Here is a 14841-nt window from a genome sequence, read left to right as displayed (position 1 = left end):
AGAGACCACAATCGTGCGTTGGACTTTGCAGAAGAAGAGAACAGACCTTGGGTTACTAGCACTGGAGGTGGGGGGAGAGGTTGGGTGAGGGACACAGGGAATAATTGCAATTTGAGGTGGTGGGTATGCTGATAGTATTGATCTGCTAACCACATCTTGGGCCTAGATGCTGACAGTCAGCTCTGTGCCCCATGAATATGTATAATCAATAAAAAATAAATAAAATAAAATAAAGAAATAAGTAGAACAGAAAGAACACTGAAATCTGTAGTAACCTAATGCCAATAAAAAAAGACCTCGTAAAAAATTATTTTCCCTTAAAACTACAGATATTGTTCAATTGTCTTCTGGCATTTAGTGTTGCAAGAGGAAAATCTTGAGGTCAGCTTGACTTTTGCCCTTTTATAGGTAACTTGATTTCTCTGTCTGGATACTTGTCAAATTTTTTCTTTTTCTTTGAAATTTAAAACTGTCACCAGAATATGTGTAGGTGTTGCTTTCTTTTCATCCAATTTTAAAGATATATTGTGCACTTTTTCCATTTATAGATCTAGTTTGCTCTTCAACTTCAGAAAATTTTCTTCAGTTAGTTCCTTAATTACTGTTTCAGCTCCATTTGCTTTGTCCTCTGTTTCAGGTATTCTTAACATGCATAGAGTGTATCTCCTGGACCTGCCCTCTAGGTATCTCTTTTTCTCCTCTTTTTTTATCTTGATTTCTTTACCTTTCTTCTCCGCATCCTGTGAGACTTTCTCTTGTTTACATTTACTTCAGTGGTTCGACTTTGTGAACAATTCAGCTTGTACCTTCTTTCTATTAACTCTCAACTCCCTGATACCTTTTGAGCTCTCTGCCTGTCCCTTCACTATCACCACGGATAGTTTGCTAAACTCCCTTGTCATGCAATTCTTAAGCCTTTCTATAGCTTCCATTTCCAGTGCTATATCCATTTCAAAAGCAGGCATTTTCTCACTTACTCTGTTGCTTTCTTCTGAACTGCAGTATTACAACCTTTTCAATAGCTCCTCTTAGCAACAAGGACCAAAAATGAAGATTCGGGATTCATTCCTCATCCTACAATGTTAAACCCATCCAAAAACACCAGGTCCAAGTCCTATCAAAAATGCCATAAGACTTCTCAATTTGCTTTTATTAACATCTCAAACCTGATGAAAGGAAGTTTTTCCCAGACTTGAAATGGACAGCGACCTTGATTTCTTGGCTGCCTGAATCAACACCAAATGGGAACAGCCTTTTTTTTAAGGACAGTTTTGCTTTAACAATGTCATTCCTTCTCTGTCCTCAAAGGCAGACCCAAGGGTTACTTGTAAGCCCTACAAAGAACAACACTTCCATCCCCTGGGCTCTGCCCACCCAGCAGAGCCCAGGGAATGGAAGCAGTTGTCACTCACCGAAGAATCTGAATGTTGGGATTTTTTAAGCCAAATCACTAAAAGTCCTTAAGGGCAGCAACGATGTTTTTAAAACCTATATTTGAAACCTATGTAACTAAATCCAGGACATAAAGTTACATTACATAAAAATTCACATGACTAGTTCTCATAAGGAATGCACTCTATAGGCTAAAGATATGAATACCGTAGATTTGTTGAAACAAAAGAGAACATTTCAAAGGTAAAGACATTCCACTACAGACCCCAGAGTAATCCTGCTGATCTCATCCATTATCCTTGATGTCATAGAATGAGAGAGACTTTGTCAGTGAGACTGTGTCCCAAGCCACTGAGTGTTGTGAGAAGACAATAAACATACAGTACGTGTGTATTCATGCTTAGCCTTCTTCCACAAAGCTCAGAGAAGGCTTGTGGAGACATATAAATAAAAATGGTAAGACATAAATAAATGCTAAAACATAAGAATCAGGGAAACTATACATTACAATGAGATTTCAAGTTGGTCGTGGGAGCTGGGGGGAATAAGAACATAATTTTGAAGGCTAAAAAGTCCCATGCATTATTGCAGATGAGCTGCAAATTCAGCTTTGAGTTTCCTAGCACCCAAAATGAAAAAAGAATGTAACTAGTGATATTCAACACAGTGCCACAAGCTGGGTCTTAGAACTGTACAACTTGGGATAGCCCTTGCTTAAGAATGCCTTCCTTATCTAGGAACATTGAGAAATTTCACGTACTAGTGAGAAAGGTATAATGGAATTTTATTTTACCTTGGGTGAACTGATCGCTTCTCACTGTCCCTAAATTACTTCATAAAGGTGACAACCCATTCTGTCCCTTACAGTCATCCCAAGGCTCTGAATGGGTTCATCCATCCAGTGGACACTGACCAAGGGGCTCATTGTGTGCCAGGCACTATCCTGGTGTGCTGGACACTGAAGTGCTGCCCAAGGTGTCTTCAGTCATGAGAATGCTTTGCTGCTGAGAATGCTGTGGGTGTCCAGCTGCCAGCTCACCTCAGGAACCACCTGAGCAGAAGGGAGCTGACTCACCTGGGGTGGTCCACATCTAATGACTGGTCAAGGTAGACGTATAAATGCCCAGCCCCCTCATCTCAGCTTAGCACAATTCTGAAGGGACAGCCTAGCTTCAGAACAGCCCAAAGAGTTGGCTGGGGGCTCCACTGAGACTACATCACAGCTCAACTTTCCCCTCTGCCCAGTCTTGCTTCCTTCCCTTCCTTTCTACAGGCATCAATCCCAAGCATTCATCCTAATAAACCTCAGGCACAATCCCTCCATCTCAGAGCAAACTTAAAGGAGAAGAATAAACTACACCTGGTTAGCAGTTACAGTTCTGCTACCTTTCCAGGAAGTCAGAGCAGAAGACAGCAGGGAGGAAGGATGCTCCAGCATCCTAGTGTTCCAGAGCCTGTGTGGCCCAGCTTACACATTCGTCCAGTTCTCTCTTCTATTTTCCTTTCCACCAGGGATACAAGGTCCTTAGGATCTCTCTCTCCTCTCTCATAACAAAAACTAATCTTGGGCTGTTTTCTTATGCTTAAAATGAGAGAAATGAACTCAACGGTTTGTAAGTGCTGTAATTATGATTCTTTGAACATCTAAAAACATAGTCATGTGCTTTCAAATCTCAATCCATATGTTTCAGAGAGCCACAGTTTATGCAAACACAAACTAAAGGACATTACAATATACTATTTACTTCTTCAATACACTGTATTTTAGTAAATACATTTACGTCACCATCATTGAAGAACATTCAGTGAGCACCCGCCAGATGCGTCGTATAACACTTGAAAAATCAGCAATTGTTGAGATGTTGACATGTTTAAATTTGGCTCATATTACATGAAGCAAATGGGAGTGCATAACTTAGATTAGAATCACATTCATGCTACATGGCTGCTGTTTCTTCTCCCTCTTCTTCTTTCTCTTCTTCTTTCAAGCTGCCAGGTGGTGTGGATCAAATTATTCCAGGATGCAGAGAGCCTGGATTTCTGCAGATGAGCCTAGTTGCTTGTGCAGACTTTTGCTTCTATCACTGCCGCTCACGCTGGTGTAATCTGCTCCTGCCACGAACACAGTCAGCCATGCTGCTCAAGAAGGAGGGTGGTTCCAGCAACATTTTTAAGTGTACTTGGAGCATTTCTGGAAGAAAACTTTTGTTTTTTCTCTTACACTTATTTTCTTAAAATCTTAGAGATATAAATTTCGCCTTTGTTTAACAAATAAACTGGACTACTGGAATTCAGTAAAATACAGTGATTAAAATTCCAGCTTGAAGGGTCAGAAAATGATAGCCAAATTTTCTATCTATTAACCTTTCTAATCCTCACAACAACGTCCTCATTTCACAGAGGTAAAACTGAGGCACTAAAGAGGGCAAGGGCAACCTGCCTAAGGTTACCCAGCTGGTAAGAGAGAGCACCAGGATTATAACCAGGGTAGTTTGGATACTAGGGACCAACCACGCTTTGAACTACTTCCCGCTACTGATATGTGTTTAATTGATGTCTCTGTCTTTCAATATCCCTATAAAAAATAGGGATAAGAACGTCATCTTCAACAGGGTTGCTGTGAAGTGGTAAGAGGATGCAAGGAAAGGGTCTGGCTCTCTGCCAGGCACATAACAAACACTTAGAATGTATTTGCTACTACTAAATTGTGAGGGGCTCTATCAAGGGAATTGCATATATTCCCTCATTATCTCACGGTTGAATCTGCTTTGGAAACCTCACCTTTGAGGAGTTTAGAACTTTGTTCCTCCATAACACGTACCCGACAAGTATTCTAAATATCTGGCTGAGCACGGGCGTAGACTGTGTGCAGGTGTGCACACTGCCCAGATGCCTCCGACTGCACTCATTCACCTGCGCCCCCCCCAGCCTGAGAGTTCTACATTCATGTCCACCTCCAAGGAGAGGAAGACAGAACACACTTTGAGCAGTGACCAAGTGGGGACAAGGGCAACAGAAACATTTGGCTTAATCTTTTCAGCACTGAGTTCCTACTCTTATACTTTGCTGGTGGGAAGATAAAAATTGGTATAGGCTGTATAGAGAATAATTTGGCAATGTCTATCAGAATTTTAAATGCTCATACCTCATGACTCAGTTGCTTCACTGGAAGAAATTATATCAGATATATGATAGACATTTCATTAACACTGATAAACATTGAAAACTATCTAGATATCCATATGTTATGGTATGTCTATAAAATAAAATACAATGTTGCCAATAAAAGAATGAGATAGCTCTGTATACCAATAAGGAACAAAGGCCAAGATACATAAGTGAAAAAGCAAGATATATGTTATCATTCAGGTTAAAAATATATACTGTATCTACACATATATGTACACATACACATATATACCTGTATACATATTTATGTAGATATAGATATATTACATTTATATCTGTCTTAGCTTGGGTCCTGATGTTTGTTTGCAATCTCAGGAAATTCCAGTGGGAGAGTGGAGAAATAAGGCAAGGAAGGAAAGGTAGTTTCCTTCCTCGGGCATTATCAAGAAAGTTACCAATGAGGACAACTGGTGTGAACCCTGCTTGAGAACTCTGGAAAACAGTAGAACTTACTTCAGAGTTATCTCACCCACGGGGCCAGGGAGCTGGAGTATTTATACACCAATTTCCCATCTGTCTTTGTTTGTGGGCTACTTCCAGGGCAATTTTGGCTTACCAAAAGTGCTCCCAGGGCCAGAACAAAATGCCCCCAGGCAGGTAGACTTGGGTATTCACAAAAAGCAGTTTTTGGTGTGTTGAGATGAGAGATAAGATGTTAAGTGGGCACTAATAGGATCTGCTCGAATATGCAGAGCACGTCTGGAAGGAGATGTGCAAAGAACTGGTATTAGTGGTAGGGAAGAGGAAGGGGCACTGGAAAATTGGAGGAGAGGGCTTTTTCACTAAGAGCTCTATCGTGCTTTTGGAATTTGTGATGTGCACACCTCACCCATTCTGAAAGTAAACAAAACAATGTATAGACATTAAACCAAGCCCCTGCAGAGATGCATAGGAGACTAACAAGCTTGTTTCTAGAGCACTGGGCACTATTGACATTTTGGGCTAAGTAATTCTGCCTTGTGCATTGTACCCTGTTTAGCTATTTTACTGGCCCCTACCCACTAACTGCCAGTAGCACCCCCTCTCCAAGTTGTGATCATTAAGATTTTCTCCAGACAATGCTCCTACACTGCTGATGGGACTATAAATTAGTACAACCACTATGGAAAGCAGTATGGAGATTTCTCAAACAACTACAGATAGATCTTCCATATGATCCAGCAACCCCACTTCCGGGTATATATCCAGAGGAATGGAAATCATCATGTTGAAGGGATACCTGCACTCCTATGTTTGTCACAGCTCTGTTCACAATAGCCAACACATAGAACCAACCTAAATGTCCATCGATGGACGATTGGATAAGGAAACTGTAGTATATACACATCATGGAATACTACTCTGCCATAAAAAAGAATGAAATTTTCCCATTTGCAACAACATGGATGAGCTTGGAGAAACTTATGTTGAGTGAAATAAGCAAAGCACAGAGGGATAAACACCGCATGTACTCTCATAAGTGGGAGCTAAGAGAGAAAGAAGGAAGGAAAGACCACAGTGGGGCATTGGACTTGCAGAGGGAGAGAACACACCTTGGGATACAAAGTGGAGTGGGGGGGAAAGGGAGGGGGGAGGGAGGTTGGGGATAATTGGGTCGGGGACACGGGGTACAATCTCAATTTTTGGTAATGGGCATGCTGCCAGTACAGATCTGGCCCATTACATCTTAGGCATGAGTGGTGACAATTTGCTTTGTACTCCATGAATATTCATAACCAATAAGAAAGGGAGGAAGGGAGGGAGGGAGGGAGAGAGGGAGGGAAAGAAAGAAAGAAAGAAAGAAAGAAAGAAAGAAAGAAAGAAAGAAAGAAAGAAAGAAAGAAAGAAAGAAAGAAAGAAAGAAAGAAAGAAAGAAAGAAAGAAAGAAAGAAAGAAAGAAAGATTCTCCAGACATTACCAAACGGCCCCTGGGGGTGAGGGGAGTCAAAATCATTCCCCTCCCTGTTGAAAATCTCTGCCCTAAGGAATCTGGTTGAGGTTGGATTCTATCTTTCCAATGAACTGAGCCACCACAGAATGTTCTGATATGGCACATTCATCCATCTGCATGAAGCCTGTGTATGGGAGGAACAGCAGAACTCATAAAAGAAGTGGACGGAGCTGTTGACCATTCTCTTCCCTGCCCTTCCCTATGGTCTCCCCCTACATAACACTCCATCCCTTACCTCCCACGCACATGTTCTGCAGACACTTGGAGTCAAGAGGTCCTGCTGACACAGACACCACTTAAGTATTTCCAGAAGTGTGCTATGTGGTGTGAGGTCAAAGCCAGCAGTTCCTGCTGCCCGGCAATGTTTGAGGAAGCTGTGCTTCTGACCTTGGATCCAGCCTAAGCAATTGTGGCTCCCTCCTGAAGTAGCTCACAGCTTCCGGGAAACCCACGTGCGTAAGGTGGACCTTCACGGTGAAGGGCACTGAGGGGCTGGGCGCCTCCTCCTCCACCTTCCTTCCCTTCCTTTGCTCCCCTCTCCATCCTACGTACCTTCAGGAGTACTTCTCAGTCTCCAGAATTATCCCATTCATTTGATTTACTTGTTTGCTGTCTGTCTATCTACCTTGACTAGAAGCAGGCTCCTGTGAAAGTGGGAATGGTCATAGTCCTATTTTCACTGTTTCTCCAGCAATCAAGAACAGTGCTTAGCACAAAATAGGTGATCAATAAATGCCTATTGGTTGAACAATTGAAGGACTGGATGAATGAATATTCCAGAGTGTTGGAGAAGGAGTGAAAACACAAGTGATGATAAACAAAAAGAAAAGGGACAAACAGGAAGCAGGGCAGGAGACACCTCTAAGTGACCAGGCATAGCTTCTATCGCTCAGAACTAGAACAAGATGAAAGCTCTTTCCCCAAAAGGAGCTGGGATACCTTCCCACCAACTCCTCCCCGCCTTCTGCCAGTTGTCTCCCAGAAGCTGGAGCCAGATCACACTTTGCAGGGTGTAACATCATCAGAGGGTGATGGCATCTCTGAAATGAACTGATGTTAGATGGGTTCGGATGACTTTGTGCCCCTTGCACCATTTGCTATTTTTGAAAACAGGCAATGGGGAAAAAATAAGTCTTTGTTTCATCACCATGAAGGCCAGCTTTTCTTGAGACTGTGTAGAATAGTTGCAATTGTTTGGATTCCCATTGAGCAATAATCTCCTTCCCACTGTGGGCCAAGTATGTCTCCCAGATCTAGAGATGTTGGGCTCAGCTCCATAACTTCTTCTGGCCAATGGAATGTTAGCAGATGCAACATGGCTAGAGATCTTAAATGCACTAGCCCATTCATTGGCTTAGTTCTTAACATTCCGGTTTTCCCCCAAGGGAAGAGCACAGCCTGTATGGCCACTTTCCTTTCAGAATGAAGACACATGGGTTGAACCCAACCCCCAGGCTGGATCCTATCCCACAGGACCCACAGCCTGAGGCAGAGTCACCTAAATGAGCCCAACTTGGATCAACTGAACCACAGTAAACTTACAGACCCATAGCCATGAGAATAAATTCCGGGTGTAAGCCACTGAGTTTTGGAATGTTTTGTTAAAGCAGTCTATGTGGCAATAGAGGATTGACTCAGTAGAAACAAGCAAATGTTTACTCCATGCATAAGTTTTAATAATGGCTCTTTCTTTATAGCTACATGGCTTTGGGCAAGTTAACTTAAGCTTTGAGCCTCAGTTTCCTCATCTATAAAACAGAAGTAACAATAGCCTTACTTTCAGAAGTGTTGTAAGGATGAAATGAGATAATCTATATAAAGTGCTTAGCATAGCATCTGACCCAGAGTAAACATTCTATAACTTGAGGTCACAAATTGGGAATGTGTCTTCAAAAAATTCAATTAAATATCTCTAGTGAGATCAATTCCCAAGTGCCAACTGGGAAATTACATGTAAAGATAAAAAATTCTAGGTTCACATTTTTTCTTAAAAAATCAGAAAATCTGGTGACACTGGGCCAGCATTCCTACGAGAAAACAATGGATAGAGCCAGGGGACAGTATGTAACTGTGCACACAATAGAAAACCTGATCACAGGGGTTTAAACAAGTAAGGGGTTAATATTCATCATGCAGAAAGATGTCCAGGGTTGGAAGTCCAGGGCTATCACCGAGGCTGAGCACTGCCATCAGCGACCCGGGCTCCTCTGTCTTGCTGCTCTGTTGTCTTTAGCATGTGTTTGGGCCTCGTGATCTCTAGATGGCTGCTGCACATCCAGCAGCATCTGTGTCTCAGGCAGGAAAAGGGTGGAGATGGTAAAAGGGCAAAGGGTGAAATCTTTCCTAGGAAGACTTTGCTCTTCTATGTGGAAGCCTTGCAGGGACTTCCACTTATATCGTCAAGGTCAGAAGTGAGCCATAGTGGCCATACTTGCTGCAAGTTGGGCTGGGAAATGGAGCATTTCTTTATTTCCTCTATAGTTAAGAAAGCAGGGAGATGGAAAGGTGTTGAACAACTCCAGCTGGAATGTCCCAGTTTAACACAGACTCTCCCCAGCCAGGCTTGTCATTTACCCCCCTCCCCGGTTCCATGTGTGTTTGTATTTGCAATCCCTGCCATATACGGCATCTGTTTTCATTCTTCTCAGCCTCATCAGGCACAGGTTTGGAGCATGCTCTTGAGTTTCTCTCTTCTGGCCTAGGCCTTCTAAGCTTGTGTTGGAACTGAGCTTCCAAGGCCCACACTCCCCAGCTACCACACCCCATTCTTTGTCTTTAGATTCTTATCTCATCCAGGGCTAGGCTGTATAGATAGTATGCTCAAAGAAGCAATGGAAGGTTTGTGGTCCACCTCTTAAAAGCAGCTCTGACCATACTAGCTATATTCTCGGTATGGCCTTGGCTAAAACTGAAAAAAATATCCTGTTCTCTCTTCTTAGTCCAATTCTTCCTTTTGATGGACACTGATAGTTTCATACCATTTTTCAAGGCAGGATATTGAAGTTCCAGGAGGTGACCTCTATTTGCTACAATAAAATTAGTGATTTATAGAAAGTCAGAATTCCACAATCCCCCAAACTCCCCTTTATCCCTAACTACTGTGTCAACAAAGCACCCAGCATCCAGTATGGTTCAAAGGTCTGAATTGTGTAGCAAAATAAATCATTTTAAAAATCCCAATAGTAATGTATGGTGTGGGCATTCTTAACTTGAATTGAGTAAGGAGGAAGAGAACAGATGCAGCCAACCTTGGCTGTGGTATATTACTCAAGTTGATGTGGGGCAGAGAAGATTGGATATTTAATGTCAATGATACCGTGAGAGGAGGTGAAAAATTCCAAGTTCTACTAGAAAATAAAACGGTAAAATTTAGGTCCCATAAGTCGTAGCCTATTTTTTATTTCCCTCTCCCTCCCCCACTGTCATTCTCCCTGTTTTCTTACCTTTCTCTTTCTCTCTCTCCCTCCCTTCCTGCCCACTGGTCTATTTCTGAGTCCTCTGTTGGAGACCTAGCAAATCTTTCAGTAGGACCATAATTTAGGTTCAGCATTGACATTCTAACATATGCAGAACGCTGGTCCCAAACTTGCTTATTCAAATGCATTTGATGTTGTTTTTTACATCACAGTGTTCAGACCTAAATCTCTGGACTGTGCAGGGCTGCCCAGAGCCTCAGCAGGCTTTGCCTGCTTTGGGCAAATTTGTGCATTCAAAGTGGACTCTGCTCCGGAGGCTCAGGAATCATGGAGGAAAAAAAGGTCTGTCCATTCGATAGTGGACTAAGTTAGCTGGCTGTTTGGTTATATCAGCTCACGCTGCTCAACAAATTTGTTTCGAGCTCCTACTATATTCAAAAGCAGTGCTGGGTGCTGGGGATTCAAAGATCCGTAAGATATGATCCTACACTCATGAGCTCATCACCTAGAGGAGGTGACCAACCCCCAAATAAGTAATTCAACCTAGGGAACAGCTCTAAAACCCTAAGACCAGTGCTTCCCAAACTTCAATGTGCACACAAATCCCCTGGGCTTCTGCTGAAAATGTCAATTTAAATCCAGTAGATGTGGGATCTGGTCTGAGATGCTGCATGTTTGACCAGCTCCCAGGTGATGCCCGAGCTTCTGGCCTAAGTGGCTCAGTCCTAGGGTTGGGTGTCAGCTGTGAAGAGGAAGCTTAGAGACTGCTGAGTAGAAAAAGCCCGAGGGAGCAATTAGAGGCTGATTTTTCTGCACTTCAGAAGCATGTGGCTTCCACTCAGGGTAAGCAACAGAAACAGTCCTTTTCTATGCTTGCCCCTCCTAGGAAAGCCACCTGTCACTGTGTTGCCACAAACCAAAGGAGCATTTTTCAGCTGTGGGCTGAGTGATATGGCAGTTTCAGGAGGTGAATATCCAAAAAGGAAGCAGAAAAGCAGTGCTTAGATTGAGGGGAAGTCACTGCACCCTCGGTCTTCTTAGGACTGCCTTCATTTCTCTTTTCAATCCTCAATGGAAAAAGAAGGTTATCAGCGCACCGAAAATTCTGTAGCTCTCCATAAAGGCCCTTTTCTCCCACCCCTTGCCCCCATTCCTTAAAGGTTACTGTACATGGTAGAATCCTTATGGCACTCCACACATGTAGTAGGTGCTCAATAAATGCTTTAACCATCTTGAGCAAATTACACATGGACATTTTATTCTCCTTTTTGCTTTTAAAGCCTGAAACTAGACTCTAGAGCATATTTTGTACTTCTGAATCTCTTTAGAAAATTTTTCCTTCTCCTTTCTTATAAAGGAGCATATCAGAGACCCACTATGTGGAGAACCTTTGGGAGATCGATGAGTCCCCAGTCCATGAGATTACAAATGTGTGCCATTCTATCAGCTGTCTATTGCTACAGCTAATGCTGAGTAATGAACAAAACCTCATAAGCAATACACTAATTGCTCACACATCTGGTGGTCAGCTCGGAGGGTCTGCATTTGTGGACTGGGCTCACTCACCTATCCGGAGATCATCCGGTTGACAGAAGATTGAGGCTGGTCCTGGTTGGACAACTGGAGGGACTGGGCTGTGCTCCACATGTCCTGCCTTCCAACAGGCTCTCCCACACATGTTTCATGGCAACAGTGGACACACAAGAATAAGTAGAGACATGCAAGTGCTTTTTTTCAAGCCTATGCTTGCATTATGTCTGCTAAAATCCCATTTGTCAAAAAAAGTCACATGGCTGGGCCACAGTCAGTGAGAGAGCACTGCAAAGTTACCTGGTACAAGGGCATGGATACAGGGAGGGGAGAAAGACTGGAGCCATTAATGCAATTTATCCACCGCAGATTTCACACGCAACAGAGTAACTTTACAGTCACAGTTAAGCTGATCCAAGCAACATCCTTGCATACAGCAAACATCTACCCTTCTCTGCTCCAGGAAAGACAGAACAGCTGCAGAAAGTCAAGAGAAAACAAAGGCATCTAAGAGAAGGGAGAGCAACAGTATTTACTGACAATGCTCTGTTCATAATCCACATTTAATTCAAACTCAAAAGGACCTATTTACAAGCTGCCAGATTTTAATATCCCCGCCCATAAGTGGCATCTCTGCAGCAGTAGAAATATTAAGCTTTCTGCCTCTTTCAAAATCAAGGGCCTGAGCTTGCAAGGTAAACAAAGAGTAATGAAACAGCAAATGGCAGAGTGTCAAGTTGTTGAAAGGTGTCTAGTGGGATGCCATGGGGACGTGGTTTCATTCTGGTTTCATTTAACATCTTCATTAATGATCTGGAAGAGGGAGTAAACAGCACATTAATTATAATCACAAGTGATGCTAAATTGGGATTTGTTTCCTGCACCAAAGGAAGGGACTCTGGAAGGACCAGGCGGGAGATGGATCCAGCTTGGGAAAGGTGAACAGCACCTAGGAAAAACAGCACAGCACGTGGCAGGGGAGGGAACAAGTCATTGGAGGCAGAGGCCAAAAGGCAAAGAAACTGCCTTCAATCCTTTCTGGAAAACCTAGGATATTCACAAATAAACCAAAACAAGGGAGAAATTCATATCAAGGAGATGGCATCAAGGAATTAGATGCAAGCAGGCTGTGCAGGAGAGGGGAGAAAGACAACGTCATCAGGGGCAGAGGCCAAGGACCAGGGATGCTTGACATTTTTTCCTTCATAGCTTCCTTCTTCCACTGGGATATAAGCTCCTGAGGGCAGGGATTTGTGTTGATTTGTTTTCTGTTATATCCCAGCACCTGGAATTATGCCTGGTACATAGAAGTCATAAATATTAAATGAATGCTTGAGTGAATGAATGAGGAATGGAGTGTGGAATCGAAAGCTTTCTCTCTATAAGGTACGAACCAGTCAGAAGATTGATTAAAAACAAAACAAAAAACAAAAACTGGAGGTGGGAAGAAATGAACAAAGAGAAAACCAATAGTGCTCCCCAGAGGGCAGAGACCCTACTGGTTTTATTGTGGTGCAAATAGTAGTAGCAGTGGTAGTGGTCGTGCTTACAGGTGCCTAGCACCATTCTAAATGCTTTTCATGCATTGTTTCACTTAATCATCACAATAAAACTAAGACGTATGTTCTCTCATTGTCCCCATTTTATATATGCAGTTACAGAGAGATTAAGTATGGCTTTCCAAGGTCCCACAGTAACTATGATTGAATTTAAATCTATGTAATCTTTTTTTTCAACTCAGATTTACCAAATGAGCAATCTATGCAGTCCTATTCCATGTTTTTTGTTTGTTTGTTTGTTTGTTTGTTTTATTGAATCATAATTGATTATACATATTTTGGGGATTCAATGTTGACATATGTGTATCAAATCAATAGTACTAGTATATATATTGTTACAAATTGTAGTCATTCTTTATGCCCCTTGTCCAATCTCTCCCCATCCCCCTTTCCCTCTCCCCTCCCACCTCTTATAACCCTAGATTTCTTCTCTCTTTCTGAAAGAGTAATGGTTATTCTGTTGATTTGTTGCCTAGATGATTTGTCCAATGCTGAGAGGTGTGTTCAGGTCCCCCAATATTATCATAGAGCAGCTGCTGCTTCTGTCACTCTGGAATGGGCTTTGTGGAGAGAGACATCCTTCTCTTTTCTTTGGTCTCTGCTGGTGACTCTCCTTGTGTCAATGTACTCCAGTGGCTGGTGGACCATCTGTGTGGTGCTTGTGAGGCCTAGCCATTTTTACAGCAGCCATGGTTACTGTGGTGACTGTGGTGGGCCACCCACATGAAAGTGATGTTTTTGGCATGCTTCTTGGTGCTGGTGGTATGCCTGGTTGTGAGTAGGGGGTCCAGTACCCAGATCCATACCTCATGTCCCCTGGCAGGCCCCGAGGCACTGGTGGCGTACCTGGGCTGGAACTAATTTTTTGTCCTTTGCTTACTTCTAAAACAGGGGAACTTCCTGGGGGAACCAGTACTTCAGCTGTGTGGTTGAGCTAAATTGCAGCTTTGCTGCTGTCTCCCTAGGGAAGGCTTTTTGTGCAGCTCAGGGTTTAATGGTTGACCTTATAGGTACTTCTGGCTCTCTAGAGACCCAGTGCACCTGGGTTGTGTAGAAACTCTGATCTTGGCCTGAATCTTTTCATCAAACTGCATGCCATGCAATTCTGCATTCCTGACCAGTCTCCTCTGAGTGGTCCTGCACTGATTGGGGGTGCAGATTGGCTGTCCTTGCTGTGTCCCAGTGTTCTCCCAGTGGGTCTGTCTCCCCCACTGCCTGTGCTCCAAACATTTCCCATGGGACAGGCCCTATGCTAGTCCTTTATGATGACTCACCAGCCTCTGAATGGCTCCCCTTTTTCAGCTGTTCTGGCTCCTCCCTCCTGCGTGGGTCCACAGGAACCCTATTAGTAGTCTTGCTGCTCTGGGGGCCACCAAGGCTCTCTTCTATCCTGCTGCCGCGAAGCAACTCCATCTGAAGGGCACAGCTGCAGCTTCTGCCAGCTTCTGCTCCATGTGCTCAGCAGCTCCAGCCTTAAAGCAGCTGTGGCCCAGTTCTGAGCAGTTCTTTCTTTCTCTCATCATGGTTTCTCCTGCCTTCATGAACTCCGTAGGTCTCTCCTCCTCTTCCCCTGAGCTCCAGAGGCCCCAGCTTGGCTATTGTTACATTTTTATAGTTGTAAATTGGTTGATTTGTGGGAGAGAGTGACACTGGGGACCATCTATTCCACCATCTTGACTGGAACCTTATTCCATGTTTTTTACTCCTGTATTGTACTGCCTGCCTTACTGGTTTAAGGGAAGGTGGAGGGAGAGAAAAGGAAAAAGAAACAAACACTGGCAAACAGAACAGATGACTCCTCTCAACCTTCCACTCAGCCCTTCTC

The sequence above is a fragment of the Cynocephalus volans genome, chromosome 9, assembly GCF_027409185.1.
Source record: "Cynocephalus volans isolate mCynVol1 chromosome 9, mCynVol1.pri, whole genome shotgun sequence".
Classification (NCBI taxonomy): domain Eukaryota; kingdom Metazoa; phylum Chordata; class Mammalia; order Dermoptera; family Cynocephalidae; genus Cynocephalus; species Cynocephalus volans.
Note: the sequence above shows the minus strand (reverse complement) of the source record.